General features: G+C 33.9%; 1 long non-coding RNA gene across 1 annotated transcript; it reads right to left on the reverse strand.

The window, feature by feature from the left end:
• Positions 1-9,374: 9,374 nt before the first annotated feature.
• LOC148880587 (uncharacterized) lies at positions 9,375-13,706 on the reverse strand. Its single transcript, XR_016104605.1, has 2 exons — positions 13,149-13,706; positions 9,375-9,616 (listed from the first exon to the last, which is right to left on the reverse strand). It is a non-coding gene; the product is annotated as an uncharacterized LOC148880587 (long non-coding RNA).
• Positions 13,707-19,604: the final 5,898 nt, after the last annotated feature.

The following is a 19,604-nucleotide window of genomic DNA, read 5'->3' on the forward strand; positions in this document are numbered from 1 at the left end:
ATATAAAATATTTTAGAATAAGAAATATGAGAATTTTTTCACTTTCCCATATTAAAAGAATTATACTAAAAATAATATATATATATATATATATTAAATTTAAATTTAAAAATTGTTGTAGCATTATTAACAAATAAAACTTTAAAATTAAATTTATGATATAAAATATTTTAGAATAAGAAATATGAGAAAATTTTCACTTTCCCATATAAAAAGAATTATACTAAAAATAATATATACACACACACACACACACACGCCAAGTCGTTTGATTTTGGTTGATTTACAAATGACCAAAGCGAAACTAATCCAACCTAGTGAAGTTGGGAAATTATATATTGAACCAAAGCTTACCAGAAATAATAGAAAACTGATCAACTCGGTTCATGTTGGTCAAGTTGGTCGGTTTCATAAGTTTGATGAACAACCCTAGCTAAAATTAATTATTATTATTTTTGTATTGTAAAAAATGATTAAAAGTAGTATATAAAATATAAGGAAAAATCTATAATGCGGGAAAGATTTGGCATCGAAGGAGTTTTGATCAATCAAAATCCCCCATGAATTTTTATAAATAACACCTGATTGGCACATTTATGATACGAATTGATTGGTCAAAAAATTTTCAGACTGTTTCTATTGTTTAGCCTTCGTTTAATAAAACACATGCATCGCACGGGTCCCTACTAGTAAATATATATAGCAAGATGGTACATGGCATCATGCCTCTCGTTCTTCCAAGCCCCCATTCTAATTTCCAATTTTTTTATTTTTTTAATTCCACATAATTTCCCATTAAACTAATAAGAAGGTACCACATCCCCCCACTTTCTCCTAAATTATTTTTATATTATAATGAAATTATATACTAACTTTAAAATATTTATTAAAACTTAAAAATTAAGTATAATAGATTTAATAATATTCATATTATTAATAATTCAATATTTTTACAAATTTCACCATGAAATTATGTCGTAACAATATAAATTATAATTTTAAGAATTATTCAATTTAAATGCTATTCAAGTAATAAAAATTTAATATTAAAAATATAAAACATTATTTAAAGATTTCATCAAGTAAAAAATTTAAAATAGCTAAATAATTATATAACAAAACATTTAATATTAGACAATAACATTAAAATAAATAAAATTCAAACAATATAAAAAATTTTAATATTTTACATATTATTTAAATAACAAAATATTTAATGTGACTAAATTTTAAATAGTTAAAATAACGAAATTATGTAATAAATTTTAAAAAAGTCTTAAAAGTAGAAAAATAATTATAATATATGTATAAATAATAATTTAATATTTTACAAAATTAATAATGAGTTATGTAATAATAGTACTAATTATAATTTTATGGATTATGAAATCCAATAAGTAATTAATGTTTTAAAATTTTAAATAACAATATTATTTAAATAACTAAATAATATTGTAAATAACTAATTTCACTTATATCAATTAATAATTATAGAAAATAACTTTCTAAAAAATAATATATCTTAGTAACCATTTTACAATAATAGTGTATATTCATTATATATTTATACATACTAAAATTAATATTTATTTTTTATTCAGTAATTATATATTATATTTTTATAAATATGTTTTCAAATAATTATTTATAAACCTATTTTGTTTTGTTATTTAACAAAAAAATTGCCAATGATTATTGGAGATTAATCAACTATTATTTAACTTTTGAAATTTAACTTCTCGTATTTATTGTATTTTTTAAAAAATTATTTTTAGTAATTATGTATTTTTACAATTTATTGATTAATATTTATTAGAGGTTAACCATTATTTGAGATTACACTATTTATTGACTAATTTAATATATTTTCAGTATTTATTGTATTTTTATTAGATATATATTGTATTTTCATTATAAATTAATTTTCAATAACTGTGTATTTTTCTATAAATTTTTAATAGTTATTGGAGATTAAATTATTATTATTTATTATAGATTAGACTATTAATTTAACTAAAATTAGGAGTATTCAAGGATTGGTTCTTTCAGTTGTAGGCTGTTTCGCCAACCAAATTGACATGGTTAAGTGGGGAGTTTGTCACCGAAACCAGTTGACCATTAATGAAAACCCGCCAACTCGAGTTGTAATAGTTTTGGTCTATTTTCGGTTTAGATTGTTTCTAGAAAATATTTAAACTTAAAAATTGAACTTAAATATAATAATTTATAGTGGTATTATTAAAAATAAATTAAAAATTTAAATTTATGATATAAAATATTTTAGACTAAAAAAACATGGGAATTTTCCCACTTTCCTGAATAAAAAAAATTATATTTAAAATATAAAATGTTAATATATATCTATGGTAAGGTCTTACAAATGGCTAAACCGAAACTTACCAAACTTGGTTGAGTCGGAAAATTGCTAAATCAATGTTGAACAGAAATACTAGAAAATCGACCAACTCGTGGAGTTCCACTACAAAAAAGACTGTCGGCATTGACCAATGCCGACAATCTACCGACGGTCTTTCTTTCCCGATATAGCCACTGTCGGGGAAACTCATGACTGCCAACAAAATTGTACAAAACCGCGAGCCTAGGTGGCATCAATTTGGACTATTAAATTAAGTATTGCCGACATTTTGTCAGAATTGTCAGCTTATCGTATACTATACCAGCAATCATAAACCGTTGGTAAAGTAAAAAATAAATTGATAATTTTCAAATATATTACAAATACCAGCATTACAAACCGCGGGTACAAGTAAAAGCAGACCGCTGACATGATTTTCAATGTACATGTGTGGCGGTAGTGTAAACCACCGGCGTAGGTTTTGGCAAAAAAAAGTCCTACTCTTTTACCAAAATGGTCCACGACACCTCCTTCCCTTCCTCATGATAAGCCCTACGTAAAATTGATAAGCTCTACTTAATGTCCCACCTCAAAAAAATATTTGATTAGATGACAAGAATGGCGTCCCAATGGTCCCACATATATTTCTTCTCCTCCTTGCTTCAATAGAAGTAGCTATTTTTTCCAACATTGAAGGCATTGATTTATAAATATTGGTTAACTCATGTATAGCCTACTGATTTTTTTTTTTTTGAATTAAACATGTATCACCTCATCAAAGGCATCAAATGCACCAACCTCCCAGCTAAGACATTCATTAGAACGGTCTTACCAGCACCACTGACATGCATAAGAGTTGTAAAGACTCCTAGCCTAAAAGCTCCACTCACTCCCTTAAGAAGCTCTAGCTGATCTTCTGGAACACTTTGTGCTTTGAGTTCCTGGGTGTACAGAATAATCAACTAATCGTTGGTATTATCAAATAAACTAGAAAGAAAGAACCCTTCCTGTTCATAAGGCTTGATTTGGAAAGAGTACAAATACAAATATGTACAATGCAAATACAAAGTTTAGAAATGCAATTTACGAGGTTTTGTACTATACATATTTGTATTTGCTTTCTTCCCAAATTGAACCTAAACAAATGATTGGATATGCACATCGGGAATTGACAAGGGAAAAATTCAAGGGAGTCACATGGACTCCTTGATTAGAGGATGGATGGGTTACAAAGATTGGATATGCATAAAGAAGACAACAAATGAATGCCACATGGGCAAGGCATGGCTGGGAAGATCAAAGTTTAACTTCAAAGGTTGCAGCCTTAGCAACCCAGAACCTTCAGGTATTGCAAGTGTAATAAAAAAAATCCTAATCATTTATAGAAATCTGGTGTTGGTAGGAAGCTCATAAAGAGCTTAAATGGTGGCTCTTTTGCAAGGACTAAAACTTGGACTCACATCACATTGAACAGAACTGATTTTAGAAGGTGATCGTAGAGTGGCAATTGGGTAGACATCGTCAATGAATGAGGGATTGTGGCTCTTGTTGTAAGGCTTATTTAATTGTTACTTTATAGTTGTTGTTAGTAGGTTGTTCTCTTAAAGATACTATCAGTTAGTTATTTTTCCTTTTTTCTTATTAGTTTGTTTCTAGGGTGTGCCGTTAGGGGCATATTTGTAATTTCTATTCTTTTTATTAAGTTAATATAAATAGTGAACTAGCGGCAGCCAAAGATAGTTTTCTTTTTCTCTCAATCGCATCTCCCTTTCCTTTTCTTTCCCTCTCTCTCGTCTCCCACTCTCCATGAATGATTACATGGTATCAAAACAAGTTTTTGGGCTGTAAAAGAATTTTGGTCCCTCCTGTTTTGAACCTGCTTTGCCTTTTTTTTTCCTTCTTTAAATTCTTGGACATGGAAGACAGAGAAACCCTAGCAGACTACTGGTGGCACCTTCTTCTGTGGGTTCTTCTTTGATCGTAGTATCAAGGAAACCCTAATCGAAGAAGGGCGATGCTGATAAAGACTCCCTTTCTTCTCTGTTCGATGTTGTGAAGTCGATTTTTGGTTGGCACCTTCGTACAAGTGCTAGATAGGTGTGTTCTTGTTTTTGTCTCTTTTTTGGCCAATGGTGTGAAGACCTTATTCCTTGGTTCTTTACACTCGTTTGGATGTTGGATTCTTAGACTGTATGGGCTGTAGTCGGATTGATAGTAACGTCTGCCTTGGTTGTGTTGGACTGATTATCACAGAGTTTATTTCAACAATTTCTTATTTTCTTCCTCACATCCTAGAAGTAAATTTCTTGATGGTTAGTATTCTGCTTGTGACTGTTGTGTAGTTGTGTGGGATTTGGATTGTTTTCAGTAGTATTCTATGGCAAATTATGAATCAACTTCATCGGGGGTTACACCGACTCGTAGCACAACTGGTATGGGAGGTGAAAACATGATGTTTCCCATGCCAATTACCCCTTTAAATGGTCTGAACTACTTGGAGTGGGCTAAAAGTGTAAAATTCTATGTAATGGCAAAGGGAAAAACTGGTTAGATAAATGGAAGGGTGAAAGAACCCAAAGGTGAGACAGTTGAAAATGATAGGTAGGACCAAGAAAACAGTATGGTGATGTCTTGGCTCCTTGCAGCCATGGAATCTGATGTGAAGAAGAACTTTATGTGGGCAAACACCGCTAGTGAAATCTGGGAACAAGCCAAAACTACCTATTCTGAGCAAAGGCATTATGCCAAGGTTTACCAGTTACAAACTGAATCTTCAACCTATAAACAGGGAAACCGTAGTTTGTCTTCATATTATTCAGCCCTTACCTCCATATGGAAAGAATTGGATCATTATCAGGCTATAGAGAGGAAACATGATGATGATGCTAAGGCCTACAGGAAGCTGGTCTCTCAACAACGTGTGTTTGCCTTCTTGTTGGAACTGAACCCTGCCTATGAACCTTTGAGGGTTCAGATCCTAGGAAGCAAAGAGTTGTCATTAGTTCACGAGGTATACTCCCTTGTTCAATCGGAAGAAAGTAGGCAGAGTGTGATAGTTACAGCTGAGGAGGAGCAACAAGTTGCTTTGGCTACGATGAATAATAACTCCATAGGGAAGAAAAGTGACACTAAGAAGACTGATGATAAAGACAAGTTGTTTTGTACCCACTGTTGGCGTGCACGACATACACGTGACACATGTTGGGACATCCACGGGAAACCCAAGTGGGCAGTGAAGAACCAAGAACAAGGTAAAAATCAATGACAGAAAAAGATGAATACAACACAGAATGCAGCACATGTGGCAACCCAAGATACTCAAGTTGCCGATACTACCCGGGACCACCTTAATAATTCTGACCCCAAGGCAGATATAATGAATTCCTTCAGAGAACACCTGGAGTCTTATGGTAGGGTTTTGCAACAAATGGATAGCTCAGTCACTAGTACTCCCTCTACTTCATTTGCATCTACATCAAATAATACGACTTCTACATTTCATGTCACTCCAATGGGTTCCCCTTGGATCATTGACTTAGGGGCCTCCAACCACATCACCGGTAAGTCGAACTTGTTTCAGACTTATAGCCTTTTGTCAGAAAGGGATAGAGTGAGACTTGCAGATGGCTCATTTTTCTCCATTACAGGCCAATGATCAATATCCCTTCCCCATGGCCTTAACCTAAATTGTGTATTGCATGTCTCTCAACTTCCTATAAATTTGCTTTCAATTAGTAGTATCACAAGCTTTTTAAACTATAGTGTAACATTTTTTCCTGGCTCATGTGTTTTTCAGGACCTAACTTTTGGAAGGACGATTGGTAGAGGGAGCCTAGTGGATGGTCTCTACATTCTCAACAACAAAACTGGTCTCTCGGTGTCATCCTCAGAGTCGCATAGTCAGTCAAATAAGAGTCAATTTTTTTTGTGGCATAGTCGTTTAGGTCATGTTTCTTTTGAAATAGTAAAGTCTTTGTTTCTAATTTTGTTTAAGTCATGTCTAGTGTCAGAGTTCTAGTGTCAAACGTGTCAATTAAGCAAACAATGTAGAACAACTTTTCACTTTTCCTATGCGTAGAAGAGACAAAGTTCCAAAGATTGTGAAAGATTTACAGACGATGGTATTTACGCAATTCCATGTTGAAATACAGATCTTCCAATCCAACAATGCAAAAGAATACTTCCATAGTGAGCTCAATGAGTTCTTTGTCTCCCACGGATCTATTCATAGGAGCTCACGCGCCAAAACACTACAACAAAATGGTGTTGCAGAAAGAAAAAATAGACACCTCCTTAAGGTAGTTCACGGGATGATGTTATACATGAATGTTCCAAAAAGGTTTTGGGTGAATGCTATACTTGCAGCTGCTTATGTCATCAATCGCATGCCCTCCAAAGTGCTGAACTACATGGCCCCTCATAAGTTATTGCCCCTAAATCCCCTTTTATTTTCCATTCCCATGAGAGTCTTTGGTTGTCATGCCTTTGTCCATGATTTGTTTCCATCTCGAGGTAAGTTAGACCATCGATCCATTCCTTGTATCTTTCTAGGGTATCCCTCCTCTCAAAAAGGGTATCGATGCTTTGATCCCGTTAGTCATAAGTTTTTTGTGTCTATGGATGTGTCCTTCTTTGAGTCTAAGCCATTCTTCCCTGCTTCTCCTCAAGGAGAAAAGCATGTTCAGGTCTGCCAAATCTCTTCCTTCTATTCCGAACCTTGCTCCCTTTCGTGTCTTCCAACGTACACATCGTAAAGATCATCAATGTGATAGAGATGTGGAACAATCAAACATTGAGCAACCGACATAGTTAGACCCCCAAGAGGTAAGTCCAATCATTGTTGCACCTATCGATACCCCTATTCCTACTATGGATGCCTTGACATTCCTATTGCTCAATGAAAGGGAGTTAGGTCATGCACTACCAAACACCCCATTACCCATTTTGTCCCTTATGATCACATTTTCCCCTCATACCAAACACCAGAATTGTTGCAGAAGCCTTAAAATGCCCCAAATGGACAGATGCCATAAAGGAGGAGATCAATGCTCTTTACAAAAATTAAACTTGGGAATTGGTAGATCTTTCGAAGGGGAAAGACCCCATGGGGTGTAAATGGATGTTTACGGTTAAACACAAGACAGACGGAACAATTGAAAGGTACAAAACAAGATTAGTAGCCAAAGGGTACAACAAGTGTACGGGGTTGATTATGATAAAACTTTTACTCCAATAGCTAAGATGAACTCAATTAGGGTTCTCCTGTCATTAGCTACTAATCTTGACTGAGAATTGCATCAACTAGAGATAAAGAATGTTTTTCTGAATGGTGACTTAGAGGAGGAAGTATACATGGTTCAACCCCCTGAATTATGTGCTAAGGAAAGTGAAAATAAGGTGTGCAAGCTACGAAAGTCTCTTTATGGCTTAAAACAATCTCCCAAAACATGGTTCAATAAATTTCACATGGCAGTTCAATAGATAGGTTTTAAACAATGTCAATCTGATCATACACTCTTTGTGAAGAGATGTCAAGAACGGATTGTTGTATTGATAGTGTATGTAAATGATATCATCATTACAGAAAGTTGGAATTCAAAAATACAAAAATTGAAACAATTCCTTGCATCTAAATTTGAAGTGAAAGATCTAGGTCCCCTGAAGTTTCCTTGGGATTGAAGTCACTCGCTCAGAAAATGGTATCTTTATCTCTTAAAGGAAATACATCATTAATCTATTACAGGACACAAGAAAACTAGGTGCAAGGCCAGCAGATACTCCCATGGATGTTGACCACAAATTGGGTGACTGTGATGGTGAACCTCAGAAAGATGTGAAACAGTTCCAAAGGCTAGTGGGAAAGCTGATTTATTTGTTCATGACCCGTCCAGACATTGCCTATTTAGTTAGGGTTCTAAGCCAATTCATGCACTCTCCTAAGAAACCACACATGAAGGCAACAAAGAGAGTTCTTAGATACTTGAAAAAATATCCCAGAACATGTCTACTATTCAGCAAACATAATCACTTAAGGGTGGAAGTCTTTACAGATGTTGATTGGGCGGGTGTTGTGGATGACAAAAAGTCCACGAGTGGGTATTACACATTTGTGGGAGGAAACCTAATGACCTAGAAAAGCAAGAAACAAAGTGTGGTAGCAAGGTCAAACGCTGAAACTGAATATAAAGCTATGGCACATGGGGTCGTTAAAGTCCTTTGGCTAAAGAATCTTCTAGAAGAGCTTGGAGTTGTTGTTCATAATCCTGTCTCTTTACTATGACGATAAGGCAGCAATAAACATCATCAGCAACCCTGTCCTACATGAAAGGACCAAGCACATTGAGGTGGACAAACACTTCATATGAGAAAAATTGGAAAAAAAAGAGAAATTTGCATCCCTTATGTCAACTCCAAGGAACAACTTGCTGATGTCCTCACAAAAGGGCTTCCATACTTACAACACAATGAGTTATGTGACAAGCTGGGCATAATAGACATATTCAGCCCAACTTGAGGGGGAGTGTTGTAAGGCTAATAATTTCTATTCTTTTTTTATTAAGTTAATATAAATAGTGAACTGGCGGCAATCAAAGATAGTTTTCTTTCTCTCAATCGCATCTCCCTTTCCTTCTCTTTCTCTCTCTCTCTCTCTCGTCTTCCACTCTCCATGAATGATTACAACTCCTACAACAATTGATAAGAAAACAATGATCTTGACAACCCATATGAACTGATTGTTAAATTTCATTTCCCAAATTGGTGGATAGTTTAGTGGATGCACTAGCAAAGGGCAGGAATCAACATAATGAATTGTGTTGGGGATCAGCAGGTCTAGGGGTGGATAGATTGATTGTGTAATAAAGTGGTACTGTTATAAGTGGAGGTCTTGTATCAGATCTAGGCTGGTTCTACTTGCCCTCATTCCAATCCCATTAGAAGGAAGACTTATTTCTTTTGTTTACTAATTAAATACTAATTTTTGTTACTGATAAAAAAATTGAAAATACTGTAAGACATGTAGCAAATAACAGCACAAGTAATTGTATTTTCAATCTATAATTGTAAGGATACTTAGAATGTAGGTTTTTTATGCAAACAAGTGTCCTTTTAATTAATAAAGCCCATGATTTGTTACTGATAAAAAAAAAAGCAGGAAAAACCCTATCTACAGGAATCTACACTATCTGAATAGGGTAGTCTGAAAGTTACCCTAAGAAGCTTGTACAATATGGATTCCACATCTTCCCCAACATATCCTGCCTACACATAACAATATTTTGTCATGGTCCAAATAATAACAAATAGCATAATTTGTTTCCTAGCTTTCTTTATTAGTGGAAGCATTTGAAACTCATTTTACATGTTAAAAAAGATTTTCATGAATCATCCAGGTAACCTCCTATTTTATTTGACAGTATTAGTAAATTGCTATCATGAAACAAATGAAGTCAATATTGTTGAAACAAAGAAGGCATAAGATGCATATACAATTTTCTGTTATCTACAAAAGTACACTTATCTGAATTTGACTTTCCAACTATCTTATTGAGAATCCCTTCTTTTGAAGATTTTACTGCATCAACTCTCCTAGTTTCCCTCTTGTTTTGTTATTGCTTCATTTCAGAGCTAAGTTCATACATCAAACTGGGACCCAAACCCAAGAGCACTCAAAAGAAGAGCCACCCAGGGCCCCTGGTGACTCTAGCTCTTGTCAAATTGGTACTGGAGACAGTTATGGGGAGGAGGCACGTTTGAGCAACTTGAAGCAGTTGTTAGAAAATTCCTTAGGCAATCTACTAATGACGATGAAAGGAATTATACAATGATTGGAAAACATTTACCTACCTATGATATATAGTGCTAAAAATCTCTTCTTTGCAAGAAAGAGACTAAGAAACTCATATATACATTTTCACAAGTTTTCTCCAGATCTTACAAACTAATGCATTTTTCCCTAAATTCATTTTTCTATGAAGTATCCATTGACCATAAGGAACCCTTTCAATTGTTGCAAAGATACAATTACTATTGCTCCAGCCATGAGCCAAACTAGAGTTGCCTTTAAGAAAAAATCAAGCCAAACCCAATTATGGCTGACATGACCTTGATAGTTCACTACAAATATGCCATTTACCTATCACTAGGACTTTATATCTAATGCTTTCTTGGGTGGTTGCTAATCCTAAATTTAAGCACCTGAATGTGCTGAGCTGCTCAACTCTCAATCCATTTGGAGTATGTAATTTGAGTGAGTCTTTGTGGTGTATGTGTTCTGTTGTATTTCTGATCCAGCCCTATATTGGAGAGGACCCTGTTGTATCTCTGTGTACAATGTTTTGTTATTAAAAACTGAACTCTAGCCCTATGCACCATCACAGTACGCCTATTTATTCAACAACCCCAAATAAAAACATATGTCAAAGCAGTTCAGCCCTTAATTTCCCAGCTCCAATTCCTTCAATCATCACCTAGTCAACCACCTAAATTCCCTGTTGCCAACTAGTCAAATTGGTAAACCAAAATATTTAGGTATTAGCATAGTTAAATGTTAAAGTGTGGTTTGTTTGCAGTGCAAATCCATTTTTATTGGTGCAGATATATGATAGTGCAAATGAAATGAGAACATTGAGCATTGATCAAGACTAAGGATAAACTTTTCCTTCCACACATGAATCGGTATACAACGGGTGCTTCATAAAGCAGCCTACTCAGATGAGTTTTATCCCATGTGAGCACTACTTCAAAAGATACTATTTTAAGAGAAACTTGTCCTACCATTCAATTACATGCAACAAAATCAGGGAATTTATGATCTCCTGTACATTAGATCTGGTCCAGACTAATCAGTATTAAAGTAAGACCCATCCAATGGTGGCTCCTAATGCTCAAAACAAAGGACAGGTGCCAAGTTGTGGGCCCACACCGATATTCTGTCCTACATCCCTAAGCCTGGCATTTAGCAGAAATATTGTAGGTTCAATAGTCACAGTCAAATTTTCCCATTCAAAGTTGCCAGAGCTGGATCATGAGGTTGGACCAAGTATAATGTTACTTACAACTAAGAAAACATGGGCATGATAATCTGGAAAAAAATTTATTCAAATTTAGAAAGACTTTAATATGGAATAAAATTAAAACGAGTTTGACTTCAATCAAAACAAATAGGAATTGCTAGACTCAGTTCAGCAACCTCTGAGTTCAAAGGTAGAATATGAATAATAAAGTTTTTAATGAGGGAGTGAGGGATAATAAATAGGAACAATAAAGTCTTTCAGTTCAAAACAACCTGTAAGGAGAGAAGGATGGAGGTCCTTGGAGGTTAGTCCACTATCTGACAGAGGCCAGAGACATCTTGGGTTTGTTGCATGTCAACCTTAATTGGGTTCCTAGGGAACTAAATTCTATAGCTGATCAATTGGCAAAATCTGCTGCACACAGGGAAGATATGTATAGTGACAGAAATCTACATATGTTTTCGTAAGTTGTCTGTGCTCTAGTTGTACATTATCTCATGTACTCTTGCTTTGATAAATTCAGTTAATTTTTCTCAAAAAAAAAAAATCCTTGGGAATGTGTTTTTAATATGTTGTTTCTCTTTTAATTTGATTTTTTAGGTCATTTTCTGTCTTGCTGTTGTTTTAGGCAATATGATCATTCTTCTTTCTGTCTTAGCTAGTAATTTTCACTCTTTACTGATAAAAAGATATCCTGAGACTCACCATCTAGTGAAGACTGAAGACTCCATGTGGTTGGTGTACATTTATAAGCTTGTTACTTGTCATGACTGATAATGGCCAAGAAATCATAATTGGTAGAGTAGAATATGGTTTATGAAGTCACAAACTCCTAAAGAAATTTGTTGGAATCTTAAAAAAATTAATTATATATGACACATTACCCACCCAAACAGCAGCTTATTAGGTGATTGAAATGGGCTCAAAGTATGCTGGAAACAGGTTACAAAGCCCTCATCATCTTGAGGTTACCTAACAAAATATTCCAGGCAGAATAGCAACTCAGAGATACCCCTATTCGGCCTCCTTAGGAATAATAAAGTCTTTAAGTAGGCAGAATAGCAACTCAGAGGTTGCTGAATTGAAAGACTTTATTATCCCCTCACAAATAGGAATTGCTGAACTGAAAGACTCCAATTATGAATCTCTGACTTAAATCTGTACAACTTCAATCAAACTCTTGAACCATTGAACTACAATTATGAATCCTAGCGTTTTTTTGTGTATGTGTCTGATATAACCAAGGCAGCAACCTGAAACTCTAAGAAAGTACAATGCATTCACAATAAATTTTCACATAAACTTCACGTACTTATCAGTTGCACTTCTTGAGTTTCTTCTTCCTAATAAAATAATAGTTGTTTTTTTCTTTGAATTTTAAATATGAAAATAAAGGTGTAGAAAACACCTCATCTACATTTTTGGATATTTTGGGGTTAGTTCTTAAATTAAAACTTGCTACATGGAAATTAGGTGATGACCGTTGATCAGTGAAATGCATATATAAACATTTTCCATGTACTGAGAATTGTGTGTAAGAAGGATAATAAACATATATGATAGAAAAATTAATCCCTAGATCATACAGAAATCTTATTAGTAATTTAGTATACTAAACCAAACTAATCCCCAAAATTTAATTCCCAAGAACCAACAAGGAAATGGCACAATAAACCAATAAATTAAGACGAAGACATTTACTATTACAATATGGATTAAACAACTAAATAAATAAAAGCATAATTAACCAAATAAATAAGCAGTATGTATTCGATTACCAGGAGCGGATACCAGGAGCAAAACAGTATGTATTCGATTGAACTCTAATCTCTGGCTTCAAGGCAAACACTTTGGCTTCAAATCGATGGGGTTTTCACAGGTTCACCTTTTCAAATCGATCTCTCTGAATCGATCGACTATTCAAATCAACCTCTGTTCGTGGCTGGCTTTATAGTTCTCTGAATCAGTGGAGGACGCTTCAACTGTTCGTGGTTATGACTTCATTTGAATCGGTGGAAGAAGAGAAATAAGAAAGCTTTGAATCGTTGGAGGAAGAAAAATAAGCAAGAAAGCTCGAAGAAGAAAGAAGAGCATTACAGGAACTCAAGAATTTTTAGCGAGGGATTCGTCGTTTGGTATTAACGAACCCCTCGTTTGGCGCGATTATCCGTTTTGGCGGGATCCCCGCCAAACCAATTTAGATTTATTAATTTTTTTTTATTTTATTTCTAAATAACAAATGCCAGGACCCATCATGTGGTTACGTGATCTGTTAGAGTTCAAATCTGACCGCCGGCCTCTAAGCAGCTTAAATTATTTGCGAATTTGCCTATATTTGTTGGCATTACACAAGACCGCCGAAAGAAAACCGCCGATTCTAACGAAATTTCTTGTAAAACAAATATCTATTCTTATGTATTACTATCGTTTAACTTTCTCTTAATAAAGTTAATTTATCGCACAGGTCCCGTCAGTTTATCATAAATTGGAAGGAATGTCCAAAAATAACCACTAAATTACATAAAATGCAATAAACTATCATATAATAAGTATAAAATATTGGTATATATTTATCAAGAATTATCATAAATTAGTATATAATAGAATTTTGAAAAATTAATTTCAACATTGAAATTGAAATTGAAATGGATACTTAATGAAGATTTCAATTAAAATTTTAATATAATTTTGGTAATTTACCTTGGTATTCAATAAATTGGAAAGTCATTAAATTTTAGAATAAAGACTATAACAATCTCTAAGGAACTATAAATCTTGGTTGCATCTTACCACAAAACCCACAAAGCCCCTCTTGTTCTATATGCTTAAAAGGTAATTTATCTATAATAATCATCCTAGCAAGTTCTTTCTACATTCATTTTGATCAAACTTGTAAGGCATAAGTGATAGTGTGATGCTCCTTCCAAAGTTGTTTGTCGTTTGTCTATATTATTAAAGGGATACTATTTACATCTAGACAATTGATTACTTAAGGAACTAGTACCACTTACAAATGGACAAGCTAGGTCTTTACCACAATAATTATGGTCTGCCTTTTGTTCACTTTTGTCCTTATAGTCAAGTTTAATAAAATGATCCCACACGCAAGATTTTTTTTTTCTAGAATAAGTGGTACAAACTTTTGAATTAATCTCTGAACTAGCTGGGTTAGATGAATTACCAACATTACTTGAAGGTGTAGGAGATGGGTTTATGCTTGTGGTTCTAACCAAGGATTAAGGTATCAATATGACACTCTTGAACGGGGTGTATCGTTTCTGTATCCATGATCATGGAAGCAGTATACGCTACGACTGGATACGTATCATATGAGTCATGCTTATTGGTACGATATGCCTCCGTATTGGTATGTATCGCACCGTATCGATGGATACGGTCCAATACACATCGATATAGAGATGTATCCGTGTCTAGTTTGACAAAATTGTACATCGAGTACTTTTGGACTATTTTTATCTATAATACAAGTTAAAAAATAGTATTGTGAAAACTAAAATAAATAATTTAAGATTTATTTTTATAAAAAATTTAGTAAAAACTAAAAGTTATAAAAATAATATATTTCATCTACCTTAGATGATTTATATATTTTATTTTACACATATTATATGTTAACAATGAAAACATAGTTATTATTTGAAAAAAAGAGTTATTATATAAAAATATTAAATAAATAAATAAAATTCCCAACAAAATTAATGGAAAACAAAAAGTTCTAATTATAAAAACTAAAATGAATAATTTAAGATTTAGTTTTCCCAAAAAATTAATAAAAGCTGAAAATTAAATATAATTTATTCTATCTACATTAAATGATTTATTTGTTTTATTTTACAATTATGTGTAAAATAAAAACATTATATGTTAAAAAGGAAAAATACATTTATTATTTAAAAAATAGCTTTTATTTAAATAAAACACTGAATTAATAAATTTTCCCATAAATTAATAAAAATTGAAAATGATAATTATAAAATTGAAAGAGTGATAACTATTGTACAATGTTTGAATGTTTTAGAGTCCCAATATTGTTTATTGTAATATTTCTCTTCATATAACCTATTGAAGTATGCATTTCTCATGTGTTTATATCTTATTCATAGATAATTCAGCTTTGCTTTAGTATGATTAATGTATTTATGTGATTTGTATGCATTTCACTAGCGTATCCAAGCATTTCTATATCTTTCGTTCGTATCCATGCATATGAGTTATCTGATACGGTACCCGATACCAATACTTTGATCATTGGTTCTAACTAGATGATTGGCACTTTGAATCTCTATCATTGTAGTGTTATCACCCATACTTGACATCTGATAAATAAAAAAAATACATGTTTAATTAGAAAAAATAGACATGATTTAAGCCAAAAATCCAAAATCTCCATAAAATTAGAAAAAATAGACATGTGATTTATGTCTACTTAAGACAAAAAATAGACATCTCATCTCCAATTCTCCATGTTAAATCAAGAATCATCTTTGTTATTTATGCAAACAATGAATATACTACTATTTATTCCATAAAAGAAGCATTCAATCATTCATTTAAACATTCATTCATTCATTAATTCTTACAGTCCCAAACAATGAAAAATATACTACTGTTTAGGCAATACACACATACATACATACACACACATACACACACATATATCATTCATTCATGATTCATTAATTCTAATAGTTCCAAACAATGAAAAATAGATTATTGTGGTAATATTTATGTAAAAAATATAATAAACATTCATTCATTTAAATTTCTAATAGTCCAAAAAAACATTCATTCAAGCTGAAATGAAAAATACAACAAACACTCATTCATTCTAAAAATACAAAATAAAAATAAAAACTAAACAAACACGATAGAGGGGCAAGGGCGAAGTGGTGGCCGATTTGTTAGCTGGTTAGTGGTTGTTGTCGCCTGAAGTGAGAGCCTGAGAGGTGGAAGAGCCGCGGAGATAAGAGATGAGAGAGAGAGAGAGAGAGAGAGAGAGAGAGAGAGAGAGAGAGAGAGAGAGAGAGAGAGAGGGAGAGAGAGCGACTAGGCGGTGACTATCGTCTTGGTTGTTGTAGCTGAGGCTGGCTAAGGCAATAGCTTTGACTTGGTGCTTGCCAACGAGGCAACGACTGGCGTTGCCGCTTGGCGGTTGGCATGACAGAGATGGCAGATAGGCAAGAGAGAGACAGAGACAGGGAAGTAAAGGGGAAAACTAGCCACTGGGGGAGAGGTCGTCAGTTGGAGGACGACTGGCACCAGAGGAAGGCAAAGGGAAGTTCGGTTAGCCACTAGGGATTGGGGAAGATGAAGAGACAAGAGAGAGTGAGAAATTATGTTTAGGTTTTGAAGAAGGGGAAAAGGTAGACATTCAATTTTAAAAAATAAAAATAAAAGTATAATACATAATATAATATATAAAATATAAAATATATAATATATATTACTGTAAATATATATACCAGTTGGTTCGGTTAATTGCTGGTTTTTTAAAAGGTTAACCAAAACTGAACTTTTAGTTTTTTAAGAATATCGAATTGAAACCGAACTGACCGGTTCGATTAACCGATTTTTTGGTTTGATTTTGGTCGGTTTTTTTGGTCGATTCGATTTTTTTATTTTTTTTGCTCACCCCTAGTCATTCTCTCACATCCTCCTATATTCCTTTCATCCTTCCACTCTCACTCATCATTGCTATCTCTCTATAATTTCTCTCCCTCGAAGTAGTTGTTGTGAATAGAGCATCACTGGCTCATCATTCTATCCTTCCCTTCCTTCCATCTCTTTCTCTCTCTCTCTCTCTCTCTCTCTCTCATCTTCCCACTACTCCTGTTGCAACTCTCAATAGAAGCGGTGGTTCTTTCCAATTTTATTCTTATTTTAATAAATTATTTTTTAATTTTATAAATTGTATTTGTATTAATTATTAATTATTTTAATTTTTATTAACTATTAAATATTTTAATATTTTTAATATATTAATTTCATAATAATTAAATATTTTTTCATTGCTTCATGAACTTTATTACTATTTTCATTATTTTTTTAACTCTTAATAATTTATTTTTAATTTATAAATTTATATGTAAATTTCAATTTTATTCTTATTTTAATAATTTTTTATAATTTACTCATAATTTTCAGTATTATTTTGAATTTAATATTTTTTATGAAATAATGCAAATTGAATTCAAAATTAACAAATAGTCTATTTTAGGAATAAAATAATAAAATTAGGGAATTTTATATTTATCAAACGCCATCCAAGTTTGAGAACCCAAAGCCCATAGCTAAAAAAAAAGCTTCTCTTACGAAAGTAATGATATTATCGACAAAGATCTACGTGGTGTAGCTCTCCACAAATTAGTGGAGAGAGAGGTTATGATCGAGAAAAGTAAAGTCTGGGTCTGTGTTTCTTGAGGGGTGAGGGGTTTGTTAAGAGGGCCTTTGAGGAATTCGAAAAAAGAAGAGAAATTGAAGAAAAAAAAACTCATTCGGAACGAAGTAAGGGATGGGACTAGTGGTGGCAATTGGGCGGGTTGGGTTGGGTTGAGCTTCAAACCAATCCATCTAATTCGCCAACCCATTAATGACCCAATTATATACAATTAAATGGGTTGGGTTCAACCCAAACCTGCTTTAAACCAATCCAACCCGCCCAAATCCTTTAATCTTATATTTATGAACTTAAAAACCAAGCTAACTCTCTCTTAACAAATAAGTTGGTCATAACTTGGTGGTAATAGTAGTTACTATTTACATAAGTGGTGAAGGTTCAAAACATTACACGCATGTTATTTTTACACACGCGGTGAAGCCATTTGACTATGTTCGGATTTTGGATTTGATTGAACCGTTTAGGTTCAAACCGGTCAGACCAACTTGAATTATCTGATTGGATTATCTTCGAGCTAATCACATTAATCACGTAAAGGGTGGTTGAATCGTTTAGATAGCTCGATCGGACCGATTCAGTTAATAGTGGATTGACTTGGACCGACCCATATCAGGTTTATGCACGGGTTTGGGACCGAACAGACTAACCCAAAGTGGGTCAACGTAAGTAAATCAGGTCGGTCTGAATTCGGGTCAAGTTGTGTGGATGTTGGTCGGAGCGGACGGTCCAGACTGGGCAAAGCACACAAGCATTGAACCATCCCACCCGGAGACGTTTCAGATTCAGGTCGAACCAGATCGGTTCGTACTGGGTTGGGTTTGGGCTGTGTGAATACTGGTTGGACCGGGCACCCCAATTTAGGCAAAGCAAGTAGTATCGAACCATCCCACTTGGGGTCTATTTCGGATTCGGGTCGACCTAGATCAGATTGTACTAGGTCGGGCTGTGTGAATACTTGTTGGACCGGACACCCCAAATTGGGTAAAGCAAGCAGTACCAAACCATCTCGCCCGGGTCTATTTCGGATTCGGGTTGACCCGGATCAGGTTGAATCACATTGAACTAGTCCGGGCTCGGGTCAAATTGATTTGGATTTATGTTGGGTGAAGTGTGTTGATTCAATACAAAACAAAATTTAGTTAATAATTAATAAAAAATTAATGCATTAATTATAAATTATTTAATTCAAATTAAGAAAATTAAAAAAAAACTAAGTAATTAATACTTATGTCTGTAATGATTAACCTAATGGTAATCCACAACCCAACCCATTTAAATGGGCGGGTTGGATGATGGGTTGATCACACAACCCGCCAAGTAAACGAACGGGTTGGGTGGATTAGATAATGGGTGGGTTCAGCGGTTTGGGTGAAAAATTGCCACCCGATGTAGATTGAAAAGGGGTAATAGAAGAGGTTTATTATTTTTATTTTTTATGAGGATCAGTTGTCGCTTTGGTGATCCTTGTTTCATTGGGATCTGCTTTGGGTTCCTTGGTTTATTTTGGGCATATGAGAGTGTTTAGGCTCTTTCATATCTTTTCACGTGTCTGTTGTTTCTGTTGTATCTTACCATTCATAACTACTAAAAAAATTGCAAAGGAGTCGTATGAGAACAATTCCAAAACGGCAAAACCTTCCAAATTTGCTTGCTTCAAAAAGCTACCATCCACATTTGCTTTGACAGTTCCAAGTAGCAAAAATTTGAGGTGTAGGACACACAATCGGATGGTCCTAGCATGGTTTTTTTAAACCAAACTGGTTAGAGGTCCGGTTACCAGTTTGAATGGTTGAATGGTTGACCCGTTCTGATAAAA

Source organism: Nelumbo lutea, chromosome 1, assembly GCF_056320005.1.
Source record: "Nelumbo lutea isolate HS-2025 chromosome 1, American lotus-T2T, whole genome shotgun sequence".
NCBI lineage: Eukaryota > Viridiplantae > Streptophyta > Magnoliopsida > Proteales > Nelumbonaceae > Nelumbo > Nelumbo lutea.